The 12783-nt window shown below is 43.8% G+C and overlaps 1 pseudogene; it reads right to left on the reverse strand.

The window, feature by feature from the left end:
• Nucleotides 1–215: 215 nt before the first annotated feature.
• On the reverse strand, nucleotides 216–9830 carry LOC119334107 (annotated as a pseudogene).
• Between the last annotated feature and the right edge of the window lie 2953 nt (nucleotides 9831–12783).

A 12783-nucleotide genomic window follows, 5' to 3' on the forward strand; every position in this document is an offset into this window, starting at 1 on the left:
AATGGGGGCTTTGCCAGGTGTAGAATTCACCCCTACTCCCGCCGAAGCTTCTGTTGCATTCCCATTTTCAATCATCAGAACTGTACTTGACACTTTCCCTACCAGATTTTGCACTGCCTGTCCCCTGACATTAATAGTACCATCCGCACTGATCAGCCTTTTGCGGGCATTCTTCCCCTCCTCCCCTAATGCTTCATCATGATCTTGCTGTTGATTCACATGTTCATATTTGGTTCCCCCACCACGCCCTGCTCCACTGTTTGATCTTCCTCCTCTTCCTCTGCCAGCACCACCATCCCCTCTACCAGCGTGGTCACGGCCTCCAGCTGCACCACCACCCCTTCCTGAACCCGGCCATCCTCCTCCTCTACCACCACCCGTGCCTCCTCCATTGGGTTCATTATTCCAGTGCAAATACTCACCCCATTCACATGTACCAGGATCTTGTATGCCATCACCACACTCCTCAACGACATGTCCCATGCAGCCACAAAAGAAACAAAAGTCTGGAAGCTTCTCATAGCAGACAGGGTATTTCTTCCTTTCTTTCAATGTGATCGGCACAATCTCACAAGAGGTTTATTGACATTCACAAACACTCTCACCCGCAAATAGCTAGAAGGATTAATCTTCCCTTCATTAACAATGACAGTAAACGGTGGTTCCCCTACTTTCTTCGCCACCTTCTACGCAAGTTCCTTTTTCCTTGTTAAACCATCCGGCAAACCTTTGATTCTCGCCCAAAGAGGATACATATCAAGTGCATATTCAACGACGTTTGTGAATCCGTCATACTCAACAAGTACGACGGGATCTCTTCTAAACTGCCAAGGGCCTCCGTCCATCACCCGCTTCCAATCTCCTAAGCAATGGCACTATGCCAGGAACAGGTTTGGGCCCTTAATGTTGAAGGTCACCCCTTGTGCACATACCCACGCGTTTCTCATGGAGTTCAAAAGGGCAGCATGGCTAAACGGTCTCATGGTATGGACCATAAACAGGGCCAACCACCTCACGTCCTTGATCAAATCCTCCACCTCCCCAGAGAGGTCCAGGTCTTCTTCTTCTTCACCGTGTAAATTCATGCCTTCAAAAGCATCCTCTAGGGTTGGATCAGGGCCACTATGATCCCAATCCCCTCCATTGTCTTCCTCCATATCAGCCTCATCCGATGTTGGCAGCGCCTCCGCAGCCTTCTCCTCAGGCAGAGGATTGGATTGTCCTCTCCCCGATCTTGTTTCCTCCCGCACCTCTCCCCCTGTATGCATCTCCTTCGTCCCTTCCTTCAAGCTCGTTCCAGTACTCGAACCTCCCGGATCCCCCATGCAACCACCGTACCAGGGACGCGCAGACGTAGTCTACCTAGTGCTCGCAGGAATCCAGCGAGTCTATGGTGAAGATATGTGGACTCCGTCGGCGGCGCCGTCGGAGGATAAGGTAGACCCTAGGGGAACCCTAGGGGACGTAACGTGTTCCACTTCAAATGGAAAAGGTCACATGCACCGAGTTACACTCCTTTTCCCGCAACCAAAAAAAAAACACAAAATCACATAAGGACCGGCGAAGGAAACTCGGGTTTTTTATTTGAGAACAACGAAGGAAATTCGTGTGTACATCTATTGAGCCAGTGCAGAATGAAACCACTGCAAAGACGAAGCTTCATCGGCCTTTTTTGTTTCTTTTGTTACATTGCTTCTGTAGCCCGTTTACCTGAGCGGTTTCTTTTGGTGTACGGTAATCTTTCTGGTATTCTTATATGATTTCCCGATACTTTTTGTTGTATCAATTTTTTATTTTCATCTTTACTTTTATTTTCTTCTTCTTATTTTTCTGTCTATTTTCATTTTTATTTGAAAATTACCAGATCATTTATTAAAAAACATGACGACCTTTGAAATTTATATGACATTTCTTTAAAATGCATAAAATATTTTAAATTACATGAACCTTTCTACTCAAATACTTGACGGACAATTACTTTGTACATGATCCAATTTTGATCGGTATAAACAAATGTTAAGAATAGAATGAACAATTTTTCAATACACGCTGAACATGCTTTTTCATATGCAATGACCATTTTTTCAAAGACATGATGATGCTTTTGAAAATAACCATGCATATAGTTTTTTTTAGGAAAAACACATATTTTAATACGTTAAGAACTTTTTTGTTATGTAATTTTTTTATACACGACGAACATATTTTTCTTGTACGGTGATTTTTTTAGAAAACACGAAGAACAATTTACAATATAAGAGTATTCTTAGAAAAACATTTTTAATACATGATTAAACTTTTAAAAATATATGATGAACAATCTTTAACATGAATTGACCTTTTTTAATATGCGACGTACAATTTTTTCATACACAACGAATATTTTTTCAATACATGATGATACTTTTTCTGGAAACACAAGGAAAACATTTTTACTACTCCCTCCGTCCCATAATGTAAGACGGTTTTTGACTCTAGTGTAGTGTCAAAAAATATCTTACATTATGGGACGAAGGGATTACTTTTGATTAAGAAATATACAATATGGGCTGAACATTATTTCATACAGAATGAACCTTTTTGTTAAAATATCGATGCATAAGAAATATTCATATAATTTAAAATATTAACACATTTTTAACGAACTACTCAGGTATTTTTAATATATATACAAATGTAAGTGAGTGTCCATTGAAGGACGTGCATATATATAGATATGCATGTGGCGCGGGCTACGGTGGACGGCACGGCTGAGCGCGAGGTCAGGAGGTCGCCGCGGGTGCCGGACAGCCGGAGGCGCTTTGCGGGGACGCCTGCGCCGTCGGGAGGAAGATCGAGCACGCCATCTTCGACGAGCTGGTCGGCGACGCCGTGTGTCAGCTCTTTGTCTGACGGCACCTTTTTTTTCGAGGGTTGTCTGACTGCACCTGATCGAGCAGGTTTTGTAGAAAAAAAAAGATCTCGTAAGTAGGCTGCCGCCCACATAAGTTGCTAGGAGAGCCCAACAATGTCCTAGCCACAGGAAAGCCCAATGCTCCAGTTAATTATAACTTTTTTTTATGTAGGAGTACATTGTTCTTTTTGTTGAGAAGAATACGAAATCACTAATTAAGAAGTACTCCTTGCAAAGATGCAGCGCGCCACTTGTCGCAACCTGGGAGTTTTTCCTTTTTTCGTAGATCCGTTTATTCAAAACGTTTTATCTCTTAAACCGTGCGTCCAAATCTCGAACTGTTTTCACCATTGAATTCCTCGCGTCAAGATCTTCAAAACTAGATCCCATATTGATAGGTTTTAACGAACTTTTTTTCACAAAAAAAAAACCGAACAAAAAAACCGAACCAGGAGCACGGTTTTTTTCCCTTTCCGAAAGAGGCACGCCCGTGCCTCTCGCGAAATCACAATCGTGCCTCTCGTGAAAGCAAAAACGTGACTCTCATGAAAGGAAAAAAAACAGAAAATGCGTTTTTTTTCGTTTCCGAGAGGCACGGCCGTGACTCTCGCGAAAGCACAACCGTGCCTCTCACGGAAGCAAAACCGTGACTCTCGCGAAAGAAAAAAAACAGAAAACACGTATTTTTTTCCCTTTCCTAGAGGCACGGCCGTGACTTTCGCGAAAGCACAACCGTGCCTCTCGGGGAAGCAAAACCGTGACTCTCAAGAAAGAAAAAAAACAGAAAACGCGTTTTGTTTTTCCCTTTCCTAGAGACACGGTCGTGACTTTCGCGAAAGCACAACCGTGCCTCTCGCGGAAGCAAAACCGTGACTCTCACGAAAGAAAGAAAAAAAAAATAGAAAACACGTTTTGTTTTTCCCTTTTTCGAGAGGCACGACCGTGACTTTCGCAAAAGCACAACCGTGCCTCTCGCGGAAGCAAAACCGTGACTCTCGCGAAAGAAAAAAAAGACAAAAAACGCGTTTTTTTTGAAAGGCACGGCCGTGACTCTCGCTAAAGCACAACCGTTTCTCTCGCGGAAGAAAAACCGTTACTTTCGCGAAAGTAAAATAAAAGAAAACGTGTTTCTTCGCGGAATTTTTTTTTTCAAATTTTTTTGATCGAAAAGCTAAGAAAGACCGGGGGAAAACCAAAACGTCGAAAAAACCCGGGAAAAAAACCATTTAAAAAGCTAAAAACGCGTGCGGAAAAATAAAAAAAATAAAATCCGAAGGGAGCGTCCAGAGCATGATACGTGGCGAATAACTGAGAGCGCGCCAAATGGCGCTGATTGTTGCGAGGCTCCCGAAGGAGAGCTCGTTAACTAGTTGCTTCCAGAAGAATAGTAGTACATTGTGAGTAGCTGATAATTTGAACTCATGTTATTACCAAGCATATGTTTTCATTCATATCAATTCTACTTTTGAGACTATATTTTTGTGTTGTGTCTCTATTATTATCTTTCTCGCCCTCTAATGACTAAATCCTGTCTCCACCCATGTCTGGGCTTTCCCATAACCACCCTAGATTTATGAGGTCTGCCGATCAGCCCGGGCATTTAGGGCTGGTTTAAGGCGTCCGTTTGGATCAGTTTTTTTCGACCAGTCACTAACCCGGCTAGTGTATGGAGGGAGTTTGGTGCGACTGGCGGTAGATGCTCTAAATTTTTTTAGCTCCCGACCCCCGGAAAGCACACAGGGCCTCGATTTGATGATGGGTTAAAAAGTTCGGACGGGTGCACTAGGCTTACGGGTGAAGCCTCCACCCCATGGTCCAGGGCAGAAGACCCAAATTAGTCGGCACGACGAATCCACCACGGTAGAGCAGAGCATTGCTCCTCTTCCCAGATGGATCTAAGCCACGCCGGCCACCACCGCCGCCGCTCCGAGCTTCATATGCAGCCGGCCGGGATCCCCCGCCGTCGCAGCACGGACGGGCTGGAGGCGCCGCCACCGAAAGCGGGTAAGAGTGTACCAGTCTCGGTGTCAGTGTATTGTATTTCTGGACTAGCAACCACGGTTGGTTGTATTGTATCTCTGGACTAGCTAGCTAGTGTACTTAGCTCGAGTGAAACTGCTATGCCTGCTTGTCCCTGTATGTGTTGCCATACAGTAGAATCATAGCAGCTGGGATCTTGCAGACACACATTAGTGCTCACATCAATGAATTTATGAAGACTGGACGGTTACATAAACATAAGAGATTCTAGACTTCTACTCTTCTAGTGCTAGCACAGCAGGACACTTGAAATAACAACAAATTGCAAATTTAATTTGTTGATAAAGCAGGCTGCCCCATGAAATGTTTCCTGGACAATGTTTGACTTGTAGCATATCTGGGATCTTGCAGATACACATTAGCACTCATAGCGGTGAATTTGTGAGGACTGGATGTTACATTAGAGGTTGTAGTGCTAGCAGGACACCTGAAAATATATAACCAATTGCAAGTTTAATTAGAGTGTAGGCCTTGGAGTTCCGAGTCGACGGGACCATTCTCTAGATTATGGCATATCCTTCCCCGGGCTTGTGCTCAAGGGTTTTAGATTTCTTCTTAGCAGAGCCAGAGAGCGAAAAATTGGATGAAGTGGATCGAGTTTGTTCCATTCATGAAACATGGGAGGTCTTGCGGAAAATGCTGTGTCCTTTTTACCATTTTCTCATAAAGGAGTCTGGTTCTGTTAGTTTGTATCGTCAATGTTTAGCTTTCAATTGAGTCAACTTCTACCTATATTACCGGTCAAGAGACTTTTATCTTTATTGTTGGTTTACTGCATATACCAAATTACAAAACAAACTTGCTGTTGATTAGCATGTGATGGTTTGCTGTCACCTGTGCCCACATTTGGTGTTGATCTGACACGGACCTGAATGCTTAAACATTTATCTGAAAATCATTCAAGTTATCTAAATTCTAAATATATTGCCAAGGTATCAGTTCTATGTGCAGAGTAAGGCTTTTGCTTGTTGCATAGATATCAAACCATATATGCATGACAATGAGGGGCAAACTAATCAGCAATCACCAGATATTTACATGACAATACATCTCATTGCGGGTACTCACAACTCTGTATGATGTGTTCTCATAACAAACTTCTGGGTTTGAGTTGGATCAAGATGCTGTGGTGCTCTTTAAGACGTACAAGTTGGAGGACTAAACGACGAGAGCAGTGTATCAACTTATGAAATGTAAATTTGTATTGCCTGTGTCAGTGAATCTATGCTGAATTTTATGTTTGATGACTGTACTAGAAATGGTCAACATGGGACTACAGAAGATTAGGTAGAGACCAACCGGCATTATTACCCTGTCCTATGGGTACACCCGAGGGTGCTTTGAAGGAGAATGTTAGCTCCACTAAGGAGTCTGATTAGCTTGAAGACAACCAGTACGTAATTTACCAGTTCTTAATACGGAACTTGACACATAAGGTGGAAAGGACAGATCAACAAGCTAGGCAAACATGACGAGCCAGAAACGAACAAACCAAAACCAAGCTTAGAATGCCAAACATATAACCTCCATGAAGCCAATTAAGTGTACATGACCTGGATGTTTCAGCATAAGGTCTTGCGTTATATACTGCCGACCTTGTTACTCCTTTTGTGTTATTCTAACATAGCTATCCCTTATCCTGTGAATCGCAGCAGCTGCATCTCCTATGCACATTCTCTTGGTGGGTGCATGCTTGCTGCATGACAGGGCAACCTCTATGACAGAGAACATGGCATTGCTGGTATGTTCCATTGTGTTGCTTCCATCCAGCAAACTACTGGCACTAGCTTCTTCAATGGACAGTAGGACTGGATCGACGATCTGCATCAGCATCCCTGGAAATGCATCCTTGGCATGTTTTTGCAAGGTCAACCCGTCCCTGAACATGTCATGAGTAGGTGCCTTGCCTATAAACAACTCGAGGATGGCACACCCAAAGCTGTATACGTCCCCACGTGAAGAAACTTGACCGCCTTCACCATATTCTACATTTGCATACATAAAAAGGTATGATTTTGCATACCTGCTAAATTTATGCTGTGGACTGTTTGATTTAATGTTAGAGAAAATTAAAGCTACCTGGAGCGACGTAGCCAATTGTTCCTCTTATTCCATTCGAGCTCTTTGAGTTAATCAGTTGCTCGGCTGCTGGTTCGGAAAGAATCTTTGCAAGGCCAAAGTTTCCAACATGAGCAACTAAATCCTCATTGAGAAGAATGTTGCTTGGCTTCAGGTCACAGTGAACTATTGGCGGTTCCCAGTTGTTGTGTAAATAATCTAGTGCATCCGCAATATCGACTGCAATATTTAATCTCTGCATCAATGTCAATCCTTGCAGTTGCCGTGATGCATCATGTACATCCGGATGTAACCAGCTGTCCAGGTTCCCATTGGGCATGAACTCGAACACAAGAGCTTTGAAGTCGTTTTGGCTTGAGTCAGAGCTTGAGCAGCAAGTTATGACACTGATCAAATTACGATGGCGAACCTTACTAAGTGCCTCACACTCAGCTAAAAAGCTTTTGGAACAACCAGTCTGTTGGAGATCAAAAACCTTCACCGCTACTGTGGTCATCATGTTGTTCAGCAATAAATGACACTTATACACTGATCCATGCATTCCTCTACCAATCAAATTGGCTGTGGCAAAGCCACCTGTTCCCTGGGCCAGTTCAACATAAGTAACTCTTGGATAATTGTCACCCATCAATTGGAATCCACTTGTGGATGTGGATTGAGCTTTTGTTTCCTTTCTCCTTGTGAAGAACACAAGCATCACACTCAAGCATAGAATTGCGCCAACAATTGGGATAGCTATTGCGATAATGAAATGGCGTTTCTTCTTGTGTTCCATTGATTCCAGCGGCGGGCATGGGGGCAACCGTAATTCTGAGTTACAACCACAAAGCCTCGAATTCCCTTCAAACAAAAATCCAGTCACATTACTGAACACACCCTGCGATGGAACTTTGCCATCCAGATTATTGAAGGACAAGTCTAACCGATACAATGATGCCATGTTTTGCAAGCTCTCAGGGATATGACCAGACAAGTAGTTGTGTGCAAGATACAATTCTTGAATACCGTCCATGAGTCCTAACTCTTGAGGAACCACACCAGAGAGTGCATTCTTGGAAAGATTTAGAAATGTCAAGCCCTGCATTTTGCTGATAGACGAGGGAATGGTACTATTGAAGTAGTTTTGGTCCAACTTGAGCTCTATCAAGCTTTGGCAATAGCTAAGTGTATCAGGTAGTGGTCCTGATAAGTTGTTCATGGATACATACATGTATGTAAGCTTTGTCAGACTGCCAACTTCAGGTGGAAGAGAACCAACCAAAAAGTTGTTTGACAAATCCAGTGTATTTGATAGGGTTGATAGGTTAAATATCTCTTTTGGCAATGTACATGAAAACTTATTGTTTGAAAAGTCTGCTTCAGTTATCTCCTGGAGGTTCCCTAGGCCTGTTGGAAGGGCCCCCTTAAACTTATTGCTACCGGCTGAAAGAACTAGTAGCCGTGTCAAGTTCCCGAGGGAGGATGGCATGGACCCTGAAAATTGATTATTATTGAAATACAATTGCTGAAGCAAATTTAGCCTTCCGATGCTGTCAGGCAAGACACCAGTAAGTTGGTTGTGAGGGAAGTCCAACACATTTAGTCCGACAAGATTGCTTATTCCAAATGGTAATTTGCCAGAAATTTTATTAAATCCAAAAATAAATTGTTGGAGATGTGCTGATAGGTTGCCAACTGAGCTTGGCAGCATGCCACCTAGCATGTTGGCCTGGATGCTAAGGAACCTGAGGCGTGTGCAGTTTGTGAGGAATGTCATAAACTCCCAGTCCTGAGCAGTGGTTGCCATTAGCTGATTACTCTTAAAATTGAGGACTTCTGGGCAGAGCATTCCAATCTCAGGAGGAACTGTTCCGGTGATGTTGTTGAAGGAGATGTCGAGAAACCATATCTGAGTTGCATTGACAAGAGAAGCTGGAAGGCTTCCTGTAAAGCTGTTCAACCCGAGGAACAGGCACATGAGGTGCGGGATGTGATCCCCCAGGTCAGAGGGCAGTTTACCATCCAACTCATTGGCTGCCACACTAAATCCAACTAGAGATGAAAGTTGAAGAGAGCTGTAGGGATGGTACCTGATAAATGGTTAAGTCCGAGGGAGACGTATGCGAGACTACCGAGACTGCCAAGGCCCTCAGGGATGGCACCATGAAGGTGGTTTTTGCCGAAATAGATCTGTTCTAGCTCTGATAGGTTGGTAAGCGACGGCGGGATTATCCCGGTGAAGTTGTTCCTCTCCAGATGTATGATCTTGAGCTTTGACAGCCGTCCAAGCCAGGCAGGGATGTTCCCGGTGAAGAGGTTGAAGCCAAGATTGATAGCTTCAAGACCGGTGCAGTTGTTCAAGCCAGCGTTGTTCACATCACCATGAAATGAGTTGCCGGACAAATCAATGTGCCGTAAACGAGAAAAATAGCCGATCGACGAAGGCATTTCGCCGTTGAATGAGTTGTTCTGGCTGAGGTCTAGGATCTTCAGGAACGTGAGGTTTCCGACCGATGGAGCGATTTTGCCGGCGAGGCCCCCCGAGGTGAGGTTAAGCGCTGCCACCCTGTGCTTATGCTTAAGGCTGCAGGTGACACCTGGCCAGGAGCAGAGAGCAGCGGTCGTGTTCCACGCAGCCAGCGCGCCTCGCTGGTCGCTCAGGCTCGCCTTGAAGGCCAGCAAGGCATCCACGTCGGGCTTGTCGTCGAGTGTTGTTGCTGATGCCGAGTGGAATGCGTAGGGCAGCAGAAGCAGTAGAAGATGAGGCCACATCGCCGATGACACTGAGAATGGTAGAATGAATGTAAGCTTGAGGCCGTTCAACATACCGTATAGTGGGACTGTGTACTCTTACATACATTATGTATGGTTATTATTAATCTGCCTAATTTACTGCAGAGCAGATAAATCATGTAGACCATTTCTTTTCGCTCCGAAATCATAAGCTGCACTAGCCGATTGTTTGGTCAAGGAGGAAGTCAAACTTGGTCCATTGGAGCAAGTTTTTTTTTCTTTTTTTTTTTAATTGAGAAAGAGGATAAACAACAGGCCTCTCTGGATTGGAGCGAGCTCCTTATCCGAAGCAACAGTGACCTAAAAAGATGTGCGCTCGGCTCACGCCGTATACATCGTCAGTCAGAAGATGGCCCGGCTCCGGTTGAGATGGTGGTAGGGACGGTAACTCACGGGCATCTGTCGGCGGTTAGTATGAGTGAACGACATAAACATGAGGCGTGGCCCCCTCCGGCCCTACACGGCTGCCACCCAGTAGCACACTACTCCCTCCGTTCCTTAATATTTGTCTTTCTAGGCATTTCAAATGAACTAAACATACGGATGTATGTAAACATATTTTAGAGTGTAGATTCACTCATTTTGCTCCGTACGTAGCCACTTGTTGCAATCTTTAGAAAGACAAATATTTGGGAACGGAGGGAGTATTTGCTTTCTTTTTTATATTTATTACTTCAAACCCCTAGAGTTCCTTTTTTTTTTGAGGTTTACCCGTATCGTTTCTAGACAAGTAGGTATAAGGTAAAGTCTTTTTTTTTTACTCCAGCACGATCGCGACGAGCGCTCACACCGGAGACTCCTCTGGCGGTTGCTGCAACTGGAGCTATGTTTCTAAAACGCGGGTTATGTTGCAATTCTTGGCCTCTCAAGCTCTAATGCTGTGTGCTCCTTCGACACTTTCTGCAATCAGAGATATATTTATGAAGCAAGATCCCTGTTGCAAAAGAAAAGATCTTCACCATCAGACCACTTTTTTTCTTCTGAAATAAGACCCTGTTGCTGAAAAAAAACTTCATCACTGAACCTTTTTTTTTCTTCTTCTGAAACAAGACCCTTGTTAAAGGGACTTGTGGCCAGCGTGAGCGTTTGATCAGGATTGATCCGACGGCTACGCATGCGACAGGATTAAGTGTGTAAACTACAAGCGAAGGCGCCTTAAATGAAGACGCTTTTGGCTGTCGCCGATGACCATCCACGAGTGTGGCATCCTTCCCTTCTCACGTGCCTTTCCGTAGCGCGTAGTCAACCTGAAGGACATTAAGCAAATAACACAACAGACTCTCAGTTGTGCAGGCAATCTGCTGCTCCACTCTACTCTCAAATTTAAGATATATCTCAGAGACAATTACCAAGATAACAGAGTCTCAACCTAGCCATTTCAACTAAGCTAAATAATGGACATCTACTGGTAACTCACCTGCACATTGCATCCAATGAATCTCTTTCCAGTATCAACTCCTTCAAAAGCCAGACATTTCTTCGGCCTTTGCTTCTACAACATGCGATTCGGCACATCATCCACAACAACACCGTTGTAAAGCGGCTCAGGAATGATGTCCGGTGTCTCCTGCGTACATTGCAAGCTAGATCAACGACATATTCCATGTAATCTGTGCAGCAAAGCTCAAAACAAGAAAAAAAAATCCCCAAATCCAAGAACCCTAACCCTAACTATTCAGAGAGGAGCCAATCTTACAAAGTAGTCCATGTCCATGAAGTCGTCGCCCATGTTGATGTCGTTGTCACTGCTCTCTTCCGCATCCTTCCACGACGACATGTTCACCGGCAACGACATGGTCGAGTAAAGAGAGGAGAACGAGTTGGAGAGTGAGGGAGAGGGAGTTAGCCGTCCCGAGTCATTTTGACCCGGTCAGAACGTCAGCCTCTAACGTCCGTGAGCACGGGCGCCGTCTGTCGGCTGCCGACGTGGCCCCGATGGGTGGGCCTGTCTTGTCATAAATCCGTTCAAGACGTAATGATTGGCGACTTGGGTCTTTTGAAACAACCAACCCTCGAAAGTGGGAGTTATAAAGAAAATTTTAAAGGCGGTAGTTTTTTGGAAACCTAGCCCGAGTTGTGGTAGGTTTATGCTATTTACCAAAGAAAAAGAGAGCAAGTAATAAGGCTCTGTTGATTTCCAAAAAAAAAACTATTATTTTTCTTCTTATATTTAAGTCGGCCTTTTAGCCATCCGACATCTAAGCATTGATATTCGTGTATTTGAAAAATGTCAATCATGTATTCGAAAAATGTAAAACGAGTATAAGGAAAATGTTCCTACTGTGCATGTGGCGGAGTGCGGCGGGCATTTTTTTAGAAAAATGATTTTTTTTAGAATACCATGAACATTTTTTGTAATTATGAACGTATTTAAAATCACATTTTTTTTCAATTTTCAATTTTTTCTTCAAAAAAAGCGAACAAAAGCTGAATTTCTAACAATTTTGGATTTTTGGAATGTTTTATTAAATACTTAATTTTTTGAAAATACGAACATTTTTCAAAATAGTGAACATTATTTGTAAACTACCAAACACCTCCCTAGTGGATTCGATGTCCAACATCGATTTGTAAGTGCCGCCATCCAGTCGAATAGTTTGAATTTGGGTGGCACCCATGAAGTCTTGACCAGATCACCCAACCGCGACGAAGAGCTGCTTTGCCATTTTTATTTTCAGACCATTTCCATCATTGCACATCTTCTTCCTTAATTCAACATGGCGGATCAGAAGGAATTGAAAAGATTGTGACGAAGTTGATCATTGATGTCACGCGTCCAACAGTTTCTTTGAAGGCCCATGGCAATGGTGCGCTCCCGTGTGGTTTCTCTCCGAACGAATTCCATCGACTCAAGGAAGAACACGCGAGCACACTGTTTTTAACACTATACCATCACAGATGCTCGCATAGACGTACATACACTCATATCTATGAACACACACACGCACACTCTACCCTTATGAGCACCTCCAAGATACTGAGATGGCACAACATTTAAA

The sequence above is a fragment of the Triticum dicoccoides genome, chromosome 7A (assembly GCF_002162155.2).
Source record: "Triticum dicoccoides isolate Atlit2015 ecotype Zavitan chromosome 7A, WEW_v2.0, whole genome shotgun sequence".
NCBI classification, from domain to species: Eukaryota; Viridiplantae; Streptophyta; class Magnoliopsida; order Poales; family Poaceae; genus Triticum; species Triticum dicoccoides.